Here is an 18803-nt window from a genome sequence, read left to right on the forward strand (position 1 = left end):
GTTCATCCTAAAACTCTCAGAATCTACTTATGTACAAGCTATAAAGAGGATCTGTACTGAAAAACATGGGGAAAGTGAGGCTCGAAAGGGAAGTGCCTTGTCCTTGAATGCATGGCTAGTCAGTAGCAAAGATAAAGTCTTAAACCCAGATCTTCAAACTCTTGAGAAGTTAAAAGACTGAGAGGTTCCTTAGGTTGTTGGAAGGAATGAAAAGTATAAGCTCCTAGGATCTAAAACTATTGAATAACCAACCTTCAGAGAACAGACTGTTGTGGGGGAGGGAAGCTGTATGCTTTCTTGCCAAAAATAGAGCTATTGTTGTTTACTGAAACAAAATATTTTGTCATTTTCATTTTCAGCAATATAAGCTAAATATTTTGTGAAAGCAAGCACAGTTTTCCCAGTCTATGCAAGGTAGAGTAAATACTATTGGGACATTGGCCACTATTTTTTTCAGGACAAGATGGTTGAAAATTAAGCAGTTATGTTTCCCATGGAAAATAATGGGAAAGGTACAAAATGGGGCTGGGGGAGAATGAGGAGATCCCATCCAAAAGAAAAAATTGATAGCAATAGTTTTTGCTTTAATTTGCTTTATGATATATTAAAAAACAAAAACTGTAGAGAAAATTTGTCAATCTAATATTGTCATAAAAATCATTAAATATAGGAAGACATTTGAATTGATACAAAGTCAAAGAAAGCAGAATCACAAGAAAAAATATAGACCTCATAAGTGAAAATAACTGAAAAAGCAGCTGAACTAAGATCAAATGGAATGACTGGTGTTGATTGCAGAGAAGCAATACTGAAATACACTTTTTCCTAGTGGTGGAAGGAGAAAAGAAGAATTATGGATGCCCAAAACATCACATATGCCGCTGTATATGATTGTTTTGTCTTTTGTTTTTTCTTGACTGATTATCCTTTTTGGCAATGAAAAAATGTATTATTTGAAGGATGGAAGGGGACCATAATGGGAAATTATTGTGATGTATAAAGAGGGAGGGCATCACCGGATCTACATACATAAAGAGTTAGAGGAAGAGGGAGGAAAAGAGAGATGAGAGAGAATAAAAGGAAACATTTTTGGTAGAAAAAATGTTAAATATTTAACAAAGATATATATCACCATGTTAGCTACACAGAAATCTACATTTTCATTATTTGCCCAACTGATTTAAAGGAGAGATTATTTGTATTCACCCTACAGATAAAATTGTTCATCAGGAGAAAACAAAGGACTGTTTCATCCTCATCAAGTCTAAAAATCAAAAAAGTCCATGCCTCCTTTCAGCCCTCAAAACAAAATCTGTCACAAGTAAAGTAAAAAGAAGCTCTCCCCTCACACTCTTTCATCAAACATTTTAATGGGGTGTCAGCCAGAGTGAGAATCCTGCTGTTTGCTGTTAAGTGAAAACTATATATAGGAACTTATCCTCAGATGAAAGTTGGTGAGAAATGCACATATTGGTAGAAAAAATACTTGATCATTAACTCATTCAGTGCACCCTCCAGGGAATGGGTTTGTTTGTTTTTTTTAACAAGTGGATGCTGTTTATTTTTTTTACATATCAATAGAGTGTTTTATATTTATTTTCTGACATTTTGCAATCCATGTGATCTCTCTCCCTCCTACCCCTCAACTGTCCCTAAGAAAGTAGGTAATATGATATGTATTACATATTATCATATAATGCATATTGCCATGTTCATCAGGTTGTGAAAGAAGACACATATTACCTTCACTAGAGAAAAATTCTGGGTGAAATGTCTTGCTCATAGTCACCTACCTAGTAAGTATCAGAGCAGAATTTTGAATTCTGATTGAAGATTTGGTTGGTCTCATGTTCTTTATAATATTCTGAACCTCTACTATTCCCCTCTAATGATGTTCATTCTGGATGGTGTCAATCATATGATAGATGCTGTATCCTTGTTGGTACCACAAACCTGTTCTACTAATATGCAATTGGATGAAAAGGACAGAACACAGAGAGAGTAGTAACAATATAACACAGTAGTCCTGGGAGGAGAATAGAAATCTGATTGATGACTGATTGGGAGATGAAGATAATGGAAGGATTGCCAGAAACAATGAATATTGTATTGTAAATGTATACTCATATAAAACCAAAATCTCAAAATAAAAACACAAACAAACCAAAGTGAAAAACAAAATGTTTTGATCTGCATTCTGACTTTTAACAGTTCTTCCTCCGAAGATGGAAAGAATTCTTTGTCATAGGTCATTCAGAATAATCCTAGATCATAGTATTGCTGAGAGTAGCTAAGTCTTTCATAGCTGATCATTCCACAATATTGCTGTTACTGTGTATAATGTTCTCCTAGTTCTGCTTCTTTCACTCTGCATCAGTTCATATAGGTCTTTACAACTCTTTCTGAAATCATCCTGTTCATGATTTCTTATACCACTATTATATTCCATCATCCTATACCACAATTTGTTCAGCCATTCTCCAATTGATGGACATGCCCCTCAATTTCCAATTCTTTGCCACCACAAAAAAAAAGCTGCTATAAACATTTTTGTACAAGTAGGTCTTTTCCTCTTTTCTTAAAATCTCTTTGGGATACAAACCTCATAGTGGTATTGTAGGATCAAAAGATATGAACAGTTTTAAAGCCCTTTGGGTAGAGTTCCAAATTGCCCTCCAGAATAGTGGCATTCACAACTCCACCCACAATACATTAGTGTCCCAATTTTGCCACATCCTCTCCAATATTTGTCACTTTCCTTTCCTATCATATTGGTCAATCTGATAGGTGTGAGGTAGTACCTTAGAATTGTTTTAATTTGGATTTATCTAATCAAGAATGATTTAGAATATTTTATATGATTATTGGTAGCTTTGATTTCCAATTTGTTGTTTAATTGTGGATTTGTAATTTGTTAATTTTCTAGGTTTTCTTTAGTTGCATGCCCAATTCATTGATCTGCTTTTTCTCTATTTTACAGATGTGTTTAGACATATAAATTTTCCCCTAAGTCAGTGATTCCCAAAATGGGTTCTACCACCCCCTGATGAGTGCTGCAGCAATCCAGGAGGGTGGTAAAGGCCCCAGCTACATTTATCTTTCCTATTAATTGCTACTAAAATTTTTAAAAATTTAATTTTTAAATTAAAGGGAGCTAAGTAATATTTTTTCTGGAAAGGGGGTGGTAGTCCAAAAAAGTTTTGGAACCACTGCCCTAAGTACTGCTTTACCTATATTCCATAAATTTTGAATGCTGTCTCCTCATTGTCATTCTACTTAGTAAAATTATTGTTACTATAATTTGTTTTTGAGCCACTCCTTTTTACAATTAGATTATTTAATTTCTAATTGATTTCTAATTGGTCTCTCCATGGACCCTAATTGATTATAATTTTTATTGCATTATGATCTGAAAAAGATGCATTTATTATTTCTGCTTTTCTGTGTTTGGTTGTGAAGTTTTTATGTACAAATACATAGTAGCTTTTTATACAGGTACCATGTATGGCTGAGAAGGAGATATATTACTTTCTAATCCTATTCAATCTTATCCAGAGATCTATTAAATCTAACTTTTATTTACCTCCTTAGTCTTTATTGTTTATTTTTTGGTTAGATTTATCTAGCTCTGAAAGGGGAAAATTGAGGTCTCCCATCTGATTCGTTTTATTTTCTATTTCTTTCTGTAGCTCATTTAATTTCTCCTTTAAAAATCTGGAGGCTATACCACTTGGTACATATATATTTAGTGTCAATATTACTTCATTGTTTATAGAATCTTTTATCAAGATGTAATTTCCTTCCTAATCTTCTTACTTAGATCTATTTTTGCTTAACTTTGTCTGAGATCATGATTGCTATCCTTGCTTTTTTTTTATTTCTGCTGAGGCATAATAAATTCTGCTCTAGCCCCTTAGATTTACTCTGTGTATGTCTCTCTGCCTCAAATGTGTTTCTTACAAAGAATACACCTCTTTTGGATTATAAAGAACATAGCATAGGATTTTGATTTCTAATCTACTCTGCTATTCATTTCTATTACTTAGATGAGTTCATCTTGTTCACAGTCAGAGTTATGATTACTTCATCTTATCTTCTTCTTTTGCTTTGACTTTCTCTCTTCTTTCACTCTGTTCCTCCTCATAAGTGTCTTCCTTTAATCTCAGCCCCACCCCCTACCTTTTGTTATTTCTCCACCCCTGCCCCTTTGTCTTATTCCCCTCCTACTACTCTTTAGGATAAGACTGGAATTTTACCTTCAGGTTCAAGGGTATCAGGGCAGTTTTCTTTAATAATTTCCTGTAATGTGATATCTAGACTTTTTTAAATCATGTCTTTCAGGTAGTCCAATAATTCCTAGATTGTCTATCTAGGATCTATTTTCCAAGTCAGTTGTTTTTCCAATGAGATATTTCATAATTTATCTATTTTTCATTCTTTTTATTTTGTTTTATTGTTTTTCAATGTCTCATGAAGTCATTAGCATCTTCTTGCCCAATTCTAATTTTAAGAATTTTTTTTCCATGAGCTTTTGAACCTCACTTTCCATTTGGCCAATTCTACTTTTTAAAAAACTCTTTTCTTATGGGATTTTTGTACCTCTTTTTCACATTTGGTTCAGAACCTCACCTTGTGCTTGGACAGGATCTCCAGGCCTTACTCTTACATGGGCATATACTGGCCAGGTGTACTACAGGCTACCTTGGGTTGGGGTTCAGGTCCTCATTGCAGGCTTGGGCAGGAGTTCTAGACCTCCCCTTAAGCTTGACCCAGTCAGGCACACTGTGGACCTTGCAATGGGCCAGGGCCTCACTGTAGGCTTGTGTCAGGACTTAGAATTTCAAGGGGTATTAGAGGGGTACTCTATAGTTGGCTTAGGCAGGATCTTGAAGTTAGCTTGGTCCTAGGTTCAGAACCTGGAGTGGGGGGTTTTATTAGTTTGTACCCATACTTCTTGGTGTGACATTGCTACATTCTGTGCAGCCTTACTGCAGGCAGTGAAAAGGACCATCTCTCCCTCCCTTCAAAGTTTTTTTCTGCAGGAAAATTGCTTCATTCCAACCTCTTGTTCATTCTGACACTTTAGTATTCATTTTGAGTGTTATTATAAGGTTGTTTGAAGGGGATTCTCAAAGAGGTCCAAGCTTTCCCTGATTCTACTCCACCATCTTGGTTCCACCTCCTCATTACTTCTCTGATTATTTCTTATTGCTAAGGGCCACTATTAGTAATAATCAAGAAACAACTCAAGGATCCCTCTGAAGTCATTCCTAAGCAAAACTCAAGAAAGATCCCTTGGTACTACCAGAAACCAATAAGGGAACTCAATGCCACTATCATTATAGGTCATCTTTTATTTGCGCCAAAAACAGAAGTATTTAACACACTCTATCTTCAGAATCACCAGCAATTATCTCCCAAATAAAGGTCATTTAAGCCAATGCCAGTTACTAGGGTAAGCCTCAGTAACATACACTAAGCTCTTCCACCACCTGGGAGTTAATGCAAGCCTGAGAATGTACTTGGGTAATACATGAAATGGTATTAAGAAGACCTGAGAGGGTAGAAAGGGGATTGGTGGAGAGGAATCACAAAATTGAAAGAGCTCAAAATAAAAGAAGCTGAAAGGAAAGAAATGAAGTGATAAGAATATACATAATGTATCTCCTTAGTTAAGTGGCTCAGTGGACAGAGCACAAAGCCAAGAGACAGAAGGTCCTGGGTTAAAATTTGGCCTCAGGAACTTCCTTAACTATGTGACTTAGGGCAAGTTACTTAACCTCCACTGCCTAGCCCTAATCACTCTTCAGTCTTAGAATTAAATTGATTTTAAGACAGAAGGTAAGGGTTTGTAGGATTTTTTAAGAGTACATGGGCTATGCTTCCTGAATTCATTCTGTATGATGTTTTATAATCAATTCTCAAGGTTCCCAAACATACCACCCACGACATGGCCTAGAAAAGTCACGCCATGCAAAAATGCAATAGCCAGAAGCAGCAGAAACCAATAATGTGTAGCTATAGAGTGAGCCTTTCTTGCTTTTAAATTTAAGTTCACTCAAAAAGAAAAATGTATTTCTCTGTAGGTGGCACATTGATATCTAAATCTCCAACCTAAGTAATAAGAAATGTTTGTGACTACTGACTAGGTACTTTCTGTCTGGTTAAATTCTAGAAACATTCACATGAAATTTATGAACATTGAAAGTTCAGGATATTATTCTTCTATCTCAATGAGAATGCTAAAAAATAAACAGAATTTGCAGTGTGCTCCAAGGTAAAAAAAAGGAAGAATTTTAAAACTAATACAGAGTACTAGGGGTGGATGAGACTTTGAAATAAAGAACTTAGAACATGATTAGGTTTTCGTAAAATTTTTCATGAGAAATTGAATTTAAACTATAATACACTCCCACTTCTCCAACTACATAGCTGCCATCTGCATTCAGGTCCTCATCATCTCTTGCCTAACCAACAGTTTCCCTGTCTCGACTCTCTCCATACTCCAAACTATCCCCCACATGGCTGCTAAAGTGATATTCCTAAAATGAAGGTATAATAATTATGTCATCTCTCCTCCCAATCAATAAATTCCATGGGCTCTTTATTGCTTCCAGGACCCAAAATAAATTTCTGTTTGAAACTCTTCATATCCTGGTCTGAACCAACCTTCCCAATCTTTTTATATGTTACTTCCCTACACACACACTCTATGGTAACTGCCATAACAGATATCTGCTGTTCTTCCTCCAAGGCATTTTTGCCTCTATGCCTTTCACTGGTTTTCCCACATGCTCCTTTTTCTCCTCTACCATTTGGAATCCCTGATTTTCTTCAAACCTCAGCTCAAAGGCGACTCTATGCATGAGTCTTTTCAAGGGCTTCTTAGCTACTAAAGCCTTCTCCTCCAAGATTATTTGATTATAGATGTTTTATACAGATCTAGTTATACATATGCTGTCTCCTCATTTGAATGTAAGCTCCTTGAGGACTAAGACTGTTTGACTTTTGTCTTTGTATTATCATTCCACTAGTACAGTGCCTGGCACTTAAATGCTTGAGTAATTAGAAATGATTAGTTTGTTGTGAGGAAAAAAAAAAAACAAGAGGAAGATGAGAATTATAAAAATTCTAAAATGTTCAGAAAACCTCTAGTGCAGTGGTTCTCAAAGTATGGTCCTTAAATATCTTGGGGGCCATGAAACAAAAACTATTTTCATAATACTACTAAAATGTATAAATTTCTAGTATGGAAAATATTGATATGACCTGCTGAAAGAAAAGCTTTTAGAGGGACACTGAAAAATTATTGAGTGTAAAGTGATCTACATATTCAATGTCATCCCAATTAAATTATCAAAAAATTATTTGAATGAACAAAAAAATATATTGAATGAACAGAAAAAATAGGAAAATTCATTTGGAAAAACAAGATTATCAAAGGAATTGATTAAAAATGTAAAGGAAAGATTTGAACTATATTATAAAGCAGTAATTATCAAAACTACCTAGTACTGGCTAAGAAATAGAAAAGTAGATCAGTGGAGCAGAACAGACATGCGACAGTTATAAAAGATTATAGTAACCTTGGGCTTGCCAAAAGTAAAGATCCAAGTTTGGGGGCTAAAAATGCACTATTTGGTAAGAATTATTGTAAAAATAGGAAAATGATCTGGCAGAAACTATATATAAATCAATATCCTACACCATTTTCCAAGTTGAGATGAAATGGATATATTGCTAGATATAAAGGGAGAAATTATAAACTAGAACAGGGAACATATTATCTATCATATTTATGGATAGTAGAAGAATTTATTAATATTGAAGAGATAGAAAGCATTTTGAGATGTGAAATGGATAATTTTGAATACATAAAATTAAAAAGGGGTTGTATAAATAAAATGAATGTAGCCAATATAAGAAGAAAAGCAATAAATTGGGGGGGATTTTGTTGACAATTTCTCAGAGCTCTTACATCTAAAATATATAGAGGACACTGTCAAATACATAGGAATATGAACCATTCCCCAATTTTTAAATGGTCAAAGGCTACAGATAGTTTTTAGATGAAAAATCAAAGCCACAGGAACTATATGAAACTATGGTCTAAATAATTATTGATTAGATAAATTCAAAACAACTCTAAGATATCATCTCATACCTATCAGACTGGCTAAAATGACAAAAGGCAAAAGGACAGATGTTAATAGGAAAGTACAAAAATGGGGACACTAATGCACTATTGGTGAAACTCAGAACTGACCCAACCATTTTGGAGAACATTCTGGAATTATGCTTAAGGAGTTATGAATCTGTGTATTCCTTTGGATACCAAAAATATCACTATTAAGTTTATTTCACAAGATGACCAGGGAAAAAGGGAAAGAACCTATATATTCCAAAATATTGATAGCGGCTATCTTTGTGGTGGCAAAGAACTAGAAATTGAAGAGATGCCCATCAATTGGGGAATGGCTAAACAAGTTGTGACATATAGAAATGATAAGCAGGTTAATTTTGGAAAAATATGGAATGACCTATCTGAAATTATAAAGTGTGGAATGAGCAGAACCAATAGAAACAACGCTTGAAGAATGACTCATATATGTCCACCTCCAGAAGAAAAAAAGAATAAATAGAAATAATTAAGACATACACACACACACACACACACACACACACACACACACACACACACACATACATATATCTTTTTGTCAAATGATGCCTTCCTTTGATGGGTGGAGGGAAGGAAGGGAAGACGTTAACTGGGTATCTAACAAATTAATTAATTACATTTTTATGAGTATAAAGGGAACCTGAGACCAGAAATTTTGAGAACCAGTATTCTAGTCCAATTTCCTAAATTTGCAAATGAGGAAAATAAGAAAGGGAATGATTTAGCCTGGTAAAAACAACTAATTTGTGGCATAACAGACTTGAAAATAGGTCCTCTGACCTTAAGTCTCATATGCTTTTCATTATACTATTTTGTTTCTTGGTTGGTTAATATCCATTTTTCAAGTGTCTACAATACTCTAGGAACAGTTCTAATGCACTGTGGATAAAAAGAAAAGAGACAGGCTCTGCTCGAAAGGAGCACACTAACTCATGAAGGAGGCAATATACAAACAACTATATCTTCTACTAACTATATTTTACCTCTTTTATAAGTCAGAAACTATTTCATATCTCAGTTGCTTTGTCTATGAAATAAATGCCAACCTATCCAATGGAACTTTTGCCTACAATTGAGACTGGAAATTCAATTGAAATTTTACATCTTTTCTGGAAACTCACAAGCCTATAAGTCTTGACCACTTAAGATAGCTCAGATATTCATAGAATTAGCCAAAGCAATCAAAAAGTATTCTTATAATTTATCCCATAACATACTCTGCTGAGTCCAGGGCAAAAACAATAAGATAAAAACAGTAAAGCACTGGGGATGGGTATAGATTGCAATACCAAAGGATTTAAGTTACTCATCAAAGTGTTTCATTCTTCTATCTATTCATTCAGCAATCATTCATTGAAGACCTACTATTGGTAAAACACTATAAGGAATACAAAGATGTGCTTAGTGAGTCTTTCTGGCTAAGTATATACTCTTGCATAACAAATCCAACTAAAAATAATCTTCCATAGACAAGGGGTAACCATACTCCCTATATTGATATTTTTGTTTTTGTTCTGGATATACAATTTCATTAGTGTAGAGAATGCCATCATTGAAAGTCCCCTTAATCAACATAGCATCCGTAGCAAATGAAATTCTTTGGAGGCTATATATATATGTAATTTTTATTAGTTTATTAAAAGAGGTGGATGGGGCCCGAGAGCAAGCAACTAAGCAACTAGACTGGGTGAGAAAAAAGTCAAACAAATATTTATTTATTTATTCGTTCATTTATTCATTTATTTCTGATGCCATTATCCAGTCCCTTCCCAAGACATCTCTGTTTGGAAAACAGACATATAGGAAGTGGCCTCAGAGACCTCAATTCCTCCATCATCATTTTATTACAGGAGGAGGCAAGTCTCAGTAGGATACCCACAAACTCTTTCCTCCTTCCCATGTGGATAGACCACCATGGCAGCTAGAGCAGACTGATTTCATTACCTAAGAGAGCTCTTGTTTATAGATGAATAAGGAGCAGGTCTCTACCCTAACCCAGTTTCATAACTTAAAGGAGAAACTGTTTGTATTTTAAAATCAAAAAGTTTTACAAGGAGGGTCAAAGAGAAAACTATTTTCCAACTAAATGTTATTTTTTTCACAACTCTATAACAGACTTGGACACTTTCCCATTGGTTACAAAATCAACATGTGTCAGAAATCAAACTTGAATCATAGTTTTTTCTGACTCCATTATGTCACTATACTTTTCTTATTAATGTCAAAACCAAATTTACCTTACTTGCAGCTTCCGGTGATAAATTTACCTGTTCTGCCTGGAGCTATGCAAAAAGATTCACATTCTCTAAGTAAAGTGTGTGTGTGTGTGTGTGTGAAGACAAAAGTCATGGAAAGATTTATAACTATTTCAAAGTTCATAGTTCTGTGACTGACAAAACCTTAAGAAAGTCACAATAGTTTAAAACGTCTTTATGTTCTCATTCATCCCTCAACAAATTGTCACTTAATCAAAGGAGAAGGTAGCAAAATTGAAAAATCCTGCTGCCCATGGGATGTCCAAATGCATAGAAACTACATTTATACAGAGAACCTTCACCATACAAATGCCCAGTCTTACAATGGAATAGACAACTAGAACAAAGCTTAATACCTACAAATACCAACAAGAGGAAAAAATGTGATCTTTGTTTATTTTGTTTGGGGGCATCTACTCCATTGATATTGATTATTCAATGGTATCCAACTCTTTGTGACTCCATGGATTATAAAGCATCAAAACTGTCAATGGTGTTCTGTGGCAAAGATACTGATGGGTTTACTATCTCCTCCAATAGTTTAAGAAAAAAAGAAGTTAAGAGACTTGCCCAGAGTTACATAGCTAATAAGTTTCAACAACCATCTAAAGAAGGTCCTACTTACATTAATCTCATTTTACAAATGAGGAAATTAAACCCTAGACCAGTTAACAGATTTGTCCATGGCCACAAATGCTAATAATTTATCCCTTACTAATTTCAGCCAGCTGAGGCCAGATTTGAATTCTGAAGTCTTCCTAACCCCAGGTCCCATACTCTTTCTAAGAGCCACCTAGCTACCTCAGGGCAGCTGTACCTCTTTTACATTTAAGTCAAAGTGTATATAAACAAGTACTCTCCCCTTTTCAACAACTAAAAAATAGTTGCTTGCATTTCATTGGTAGATATTATTCATTGATAGTATTATTTCCCTGTAGCCACAACTCAAGTAATTCTACTGTGAAATGAAACTAAACAGGTAATATTCCAAAGAAACAAGAAAAAAAAATCTTACTGGCCCTGTTAAATTTCTGGCTGCATACATTCATTTTCAAAATATAGAAATAAGTCAGAAAATACTATTATATTTCCTAAAGATTTATTTATCTTCAAGTGGACAAACCCCGTTATAAAGACTATTACAAATAAAGACTATTGCAAGTTTTGCAACTTCAAAAATAATGGTAAAATAAATACAATTTATCATAGATATTAGAGCTAAAAAGGACACCTTCTAGTCCAATACTATCATGCCATATATAGATTAAATAACTAAGTCTCAAGAGTAGACAAATGACTTGCCAAATGTCACTGGTAAGCAGTAAAGCCAGGAATTGAACTCAGATCTCTCTCTAAATCTCAAATTCATGTCTCTCTAACTCCAAATCTAGTTAGTGCCTTTTCTACATTACACCACATTGCATATCACAGCTTGGCCATAGGAAATGAATAGATCATAACTTTAATGGAAAAGATGCACCTATTAAGTCAACCTTTAATTGAAAGAATCTTCTTTGAGCACATACCTTGCTTCCCCTTTTTCCCTAGCATTATTTCTTCTTAGCAAGGAAGGTAAATGCCATAAACAATGAACTTTCTACTCCAGTTTACTTGCTGTTTGTGAAATTTACAGTCATTATATAATGATTTGTTTAGAAAGACAAAATGAGGTTTTTATTTCATACTGTCAATGCTCTTAACAGTTTAGCACTAAAATGTCTGTTCAGAAATAGTCACCAAAGACAGGAACAGAATCATCTAATGTTAGATCAGGAAGATAACAACTACCATTTGTATTAGGCTCTACTTGTATTAATCCCATTTTACAAATAAGGAAACTAAAGTCTAGACCAGTTAACAGATTTGCCCATGGCCACAATTGCTAATATTTATCCCTTTTTAACTTCCTCTTGTTAGTTTCAGCCAATATAAAACCTTTTTAATGTAAATTTTGATCATCTAATATGTGAGCTATCCAGCTTTCTGAGCCTGCCTTTGACATCCCCACATTTTTAAGGAAAATATTAAAGAAGAAAGGACCTGTTTGTACAAAAATATTTATAGCAGTCCTTTTTTGTGGTGGCAAAAAATTGGATGGAGGGCACGTCTACAATTGGGGAATAGCTAAACAAGTTGTGGCATACAGTTGTCATGAAATACTACTGTGTTGTAAGAAATGATGAGAAGGATAATTTTTAAAAAGCCTGAAAAGATCTACATGAATTGATGTAAAGTGAAGCGAGCAGAACCAGGAGAACATTGTACACAGAAAAAGGAATATTATATGATGAACATTTATGAATGACTTAGCTATTCCTAGCAAAACAGTGATCCAAAAAACCCTCAAGGACTCATGATGAAAAATGCTACCCACCTCCAGAGAAAGAACTAATGGAGTCTGAATACAGACCCAGAAATACCATATTTCACTTTATTTCTTCACTTTTCTTTTCTTCGTTCGAGTTATTTTTCACAAAAGAACTAATATTGAAAGATGTTTAATACTATTGCACATGTAAAATTATCTCAGATTGGTTGCCATCTCAGAGAGGTGGGTGGGGGAAAAAAGGAAGGAGAGAATTTAGATCAAACTTTTTTTAATTTTTTTAATTTTTTTTAAACCTTTAACTTCTGTGTATTGACTTATAGGTGGAAGAGTGGTAAGGGTAGGCAATGGGGGTCAAGTGACCTGCCCAGGGCCACACAGCTGGGAAGTGTCTGAGGCCGGATTTGAACCTAGGACCATCCCGTCTCTAGGCCTGACTCTCAATCCACTGAGCTACCCAGCTGCCCCCTCAAACTTTTTTTAAATGAAGCTTAAAATTATTTTTCCATGTAACTGAGGAAAAAAATAAAATAGTAAAAAAAAAAAACAAAATAGTAAAGAAGACAGGAGCAAGGAAATAGCTTTGATGTATGATACTGTGGCCCAACTCTAAGTCAGCAATGATCAATATATTGGTCAACACCACAGACACTGGTTACAAGTTCAAATTAAAAGTTTAAAAGATATAGAAAGGGCATTGTTAATCTTCTATATACTATATACAATTTTTAAATTTCAGCTGTTCATATTTGTTCTTTAACTCTTTAGGCATTATGGCATCTATTTATCTGCCTAATTGTATTTTTATCCAGCTCTTTATTTCTCCATTTTGTAACAGAGACAGCACAAAAGACTTTATGTGATGCCTGGCTGAAAGAAAAGATATTTTGTCTGCTGCATTCTTATAACCTACCAATCTAGTAACTCTAGTAAAAAAGGAAATGAGGTTAGTTTGAAATGATTTGCTTTCAAATTAATCCTTAGTGGCTTTCAAAAATGGCTATTACCTTTCCTATCCAAACATTTTTTTAATACACATCAGAATTACTAATAAGTAATCAACTGACTAGCATATCTGTGAACTCTAAGAAGCAGCAATGACAAAGAGATCAGCCTGGCTTTGCAGAAATCAAAAACGGAAAGGCTCCTTTCCAATAAGTCATTAGACTATGGATTTTGTTTAAGCCCTTACCTTCTGTCTTGGAATCAGTACTGGGTATTGGTTCCAAGGCAGGAGAGTAGTAAGGGCTAGGCAACCAGGAGTTAAGTGACTTGCCCAAAGTCACTGAGCTAAGAAGTGTCTAAAGCCAAATTTGAACCCAGGTCTTCCCATCTCTAAGCCTGACTCAATCCACTGAGTCACCTAGTTGCTCCTGACTATGATTATTAAAAATAGTATTAAGCAGCAGCTTCTACAAATGAGCAGAATCTACAAATAACAGCATAGTCAAAAAACAAGAGAGATGAGTATGACGTGCATGCAGTCAAAGAACTGATGGACCCATTCACAAAACAATTGTGATCAAGAGTCTCACCTTCCAATACAAATATCAGTTGCACAATGCATTGAATTTAATTGACTTATTTTACCTGCCCTTCCTGGCAATATGCTAGGGAGAAGGTCAGCAGTTGAAAGGAAATCATCTAAGATTGTTGGCTAAATGACTGCCTGAACCCATTCCAACAAAAACTTAAAAAAAAAAATTATGAGGCCAAATAATGATCAACGAATCCAATGAGAAACTACAGTAACTGACTACTTCTTCCACCCCAGAACAGCACAAAAGTCAGCCAGAAGTCTATGGGTAATAGAAAAGTGGGCCACCAACAAAACCAGCAGCACCAATTTCCACAATCTGGAAGCCTCCCCTATGCTAGTCAGCACATATGTAGCTTGTAAGCTCTGCTTTCAGAGATGGCAAAGCAGAAGGTTCTTCTGAGAGAACCTCAGACTGCTAGGTCCTTGCAAGCTGCCAAGTAGTGGCAGCAATCAGTGTGGACTCTAGTGCACCCCAATGCTCAAAATTTCCTAGCTCTACATCCTAAGACAATGTAACCACTTGAAGTCAGGAACTCAGGGGAGCCAAGCCCAGACAAAGGTAAGTAAAAATAATGCCCTCTTCTCCCAAAGATAGAGAGCGCTAAAGACAGAGAAATAAAAATTTAAAATATTTTTAAATGCACAGAAGGGAATAGGGGCAAGTACAGAAGGAAGCACAAACAAGCAGATAGTTGTAAGAATATTATATGGAATTCATTTTATCCTTTTTTTAAAAGTATGCAGTACAAAATGGAAACTTAGTTTCATATACAATTCTCTTTTCTTTTTGTATTCTGCTATATACAGGAAGTGTTTTTGAAAAAATTTGGTGTTTAAGTTCAGAAAAAAAATTTTTTTAACATGTAGTCACTGGAAGACCAAAGGAGAAGCAGCGAAAAAAATATGCACACTTAGAACTATGCTTTTGTCACCCTTGATACAATATTTTTGCTTTGAACCTATAGGTATTTCCTAAAGTCTTTCATCTTCTGACTCACTCTTCAAGAGTTCCCACAGACTAAAGGGACAAGAATATAAGAAAGAACAATAGAGGAAAGAGAGAAGAAAGAAGAGGTAGAGAAAAAAGAGGTATAGGAGGAAAAGGAAAATAAATGTTGTTTAAAAGGAAGAAAGGGGGAAAGAAAAGAAAGTTGTGAACAAATATCTACTTCGGGTTTTATAAATAGTTTGTGACAACTGGCTTCTGTGCAAATGGAATGGATGCCTCAGAGGGAGAGTTGAATGACAGCTAGCTTTAGATGGATCCCCTGTGACATAACCTCTGAGGATCACTATTATTCCATAGCTCTCCAGAGTTATCCAACTAGGATTTTGTTTTCTAAAAGTAACTCCACTGAAGTCTCTTCACAATCATCACTTCTCCCCACTTTTCTTTCTTACCCTAAGGGGTAATCTCCTACCAGGGATTTGGAGAAAATTTTACACACTAGACATTCTCTATGAATACCACCATGGAAAAGAGGCAGAGGAATTATTATTTCCCTGAGCCCAAGTGTCACCAAAATAGAAGCAAAATATTAGCTTAAGTAGTAAGGTTAAATTCTAAATTCCCAAGCTCCATCAGTAATTAGCTTTGAGACTTTAGGCAAGTTCCTTTTCTCCTCTAAACCTCAGTTTCCTGCTCTGCAAAATGAAGAAGGAGAACCAAATGATCTCTAAGGTCCTTTCTAGCTCTAACCAAAACCCCCATGATTCTCTGATTTAACTGATGACTGTTAAACTCTCATTGGGGACTGTTAGCTAAGTAAGACTACTTTTAAGCCAGGCAAGTTGACAACGTCGGCCTGCTTTCATCTTTTTCTCTCAAGATTAAATGTTGAAGCACACACAAAAAAAGGAAAAAGCAAATAAATAGCAACAACAACAACAACAAAATCTCACCTCTTAAGAGTTCTTAATGAGATCAATTAAATAAATCATTAAGCAATGAACAGAGAGGCATGGGCTCAGGTATAATCCACCAATTTGCTGATTGCTGATTTTCAGCGTGGTAGAAATAGCTACCCAAGATCTTTTCTGGATGTCTCATGAATTAATTAAAGGCTAAGTATTACAAAAGAATGATCACTGACTTTGAGTCCTAAGACCCACATTCAAGTCCTAAGTCTAACTCTTAATAATTTTGTAATTATTCACATACCCACACCAATCAGAGGCTATCTCCTCATCTTGCTGAAAACAAGCAACAACAAAAAATATTATGCATCTGCTGGGTCCACAACACACAATTGTTATTTTTCAGTCATGCCCAACTCTTGGCTGCTTCTCTTTCAGTCTTTTGGTGACTTCTTTATATATTTTTAATAGTTTCATTTTGAACTTAAACACTAAATTTGCCCATGTGGTTTTCTTAGCAAAAATACTGGAATGGTTTGCCATTTTCTTCTCCAATTAATTAAGGCAAACAGAGGTTAAATGACTTGCTCAGGGTTACTCAGTTAGTAAAAATATCTGAATGCTTCAGAAATGTGTACTATAGGGGGCAGCTGGGTAGCTCAGTGGTTTGAGAGCCAAGCCTAGAGACGGGAGGTCCTAGGTTCAAATCCGGCCTCAGACACTTCCCAGCTGTGTGACCCTGGGCAAGTCACTTGACCCCCATTGCCTACCCTTACCACTCTTCCACCTATAAGTCAATACACAGAAGTTAAGGGTTTAAAATAAAAAAAAGAAATGTGTACTATACTGTTATCTATTATTTGAAGAAACTGATGACTACCAGAAGGATCTGGGAGTTATTATTTTCTCCAAAGCCAAGGATACTAGATGGTCCATGCAAACCCAAAGGAAATTTGGGGTTTATTTATTTGTTTGTTTATTGGGTATTATTGTAGTGGCAATAGTACCTGATGAGAGAAGCAGCAAAATGAACTGCAGATATTCTGCTCCTGATACAGAGAACTCTGGCAGCCAGAAGACCTAGATTCAATTCTCTGCTCCAATATATATTAGTTAAATGACCCATAAGACTTTTAGTTAACTTTTAAGCCCCAATTTCCTCACCTATAAAATAGAAACAATAATTTTTGCTCTTTGTATCTAACATAGGTGTTATCAGGAAAGTATTTTGTAACACTTAATAAAACTGTAAAACTTAAAGCACTCTGAAAGTGTGGGCTGTTTGTCAACCTGTCTTATGGCACTACTGGCAACTGGTGTAGAATGGGCATGTTGAACTTCAACAAGGTATTGTGAAAAGATGAATTCAATCAATAGTAATGCCACAAAGTCATGGCATCAGTCAATGATTCAAGGCACTTTTAGTCATCAAATGAGGCAATGTTGTAAAGCACTTTGCAAACTTTAAAGTGTTATATAAACGTGAGCTCTCTTTACCTACTGAATAACTATTCATTCTTTAAAATCCAATGCAAATACAGCCTCCTCCTTGAATCCTCCTCTGATCTCTCCTTTTGTGCTTTCCTCTTATCATGGACAATGACGATTTCCTCTTTCTATAGTGCATTTGCCACATAAAAACTTTTCCTTCTCTTAAGCTTTGTTCTCTATCAGATCAGAGACTTTCATCCTGTACTATTTTCAACAGAAGAAAGTTTTAATAATTGTCCAACTAATCTGGCCAAATGTCAATCTGAGGCAATGCTAGTACCTCTTTTTCTGCCTCAGCCTAAGGCAACATGCAGAGTTCCTACCTCCTAGATCCTTATGGGCAGGGCTATATTTCCAGCCTTCCTCTCTTGTTATAGGCTTTCCATTGATGCAGTTTTTATTTTGAATAAATGGGCAGCCTTAAGGTTATTTATTCATTTTAATCACTAGGGTTGAATAGGTAGGTCATAACATAAATGAAGAAAAACACCTCCATTAAATGGCCCAAATGAAAGACTCCTCTCATCAAACTCAATAAAGTGAGCAGACAGAGGTCAAACAGCCTCAGCTCTAAGATTGGCAGAAGTGGCACTGTAGCTGACTCCCTGTATCTCTTCCTCCTTGTTCTGTGCCTGAAATGACTTCCCAGAGTTCTAGCCCTTCCCCAAATTCTGAGGAAATAGAGGCCCAGAGAAGTAAAGATATTTGAATAAAGTTACAGGTAGGAAGTGGTCAAGCTGGAATTTGAACTCAGGTCCTCTGAATATAAAGCCAACTTCTTTCCACTATACCACACTGCTAGTAGATAATGTCAAAAATAAACTGGAATTTAATATATATTATGTTATAATATAACCATATATATATATATACATATGAATATAAAAGAAAGAACTGTTTCCAGGCACAAATTACCTTTAACCACTTATCAAGATATTCTCTATTTGATATGCCTTCTGAATTTGGGAAAGTATCAATGGTCACCAAAAAGAATAAGGAGGAGGAACTAAAATTATTCTGCCCTCTCCTCTAGGTATTGACCAAGAGCTTCAGATCGAAACTATGGCAACAGCTGGCTGAGTGGGTGGAATCGATTATATAAGTCTTCCCCACTGATCCCTCTCAATATAGGTGATGCTAAAGTAATATAAT

This window comes from Gracilinanus agilis, chromosome 1 (genome assembly GCF_016433145.1).
Source record: "Gracilinanus agilis isolate LMUSP501 chromosome 1, AgileGrace, whole genome shotgun sequence".
In the NCBI taxonomy this organism is placed as follows: Eukaryota; Metazoa; Chordata; class Mammalia; order Didelphimorphia; family Didelphidae; genus Gracilinanus; species Gracilinanus agilis.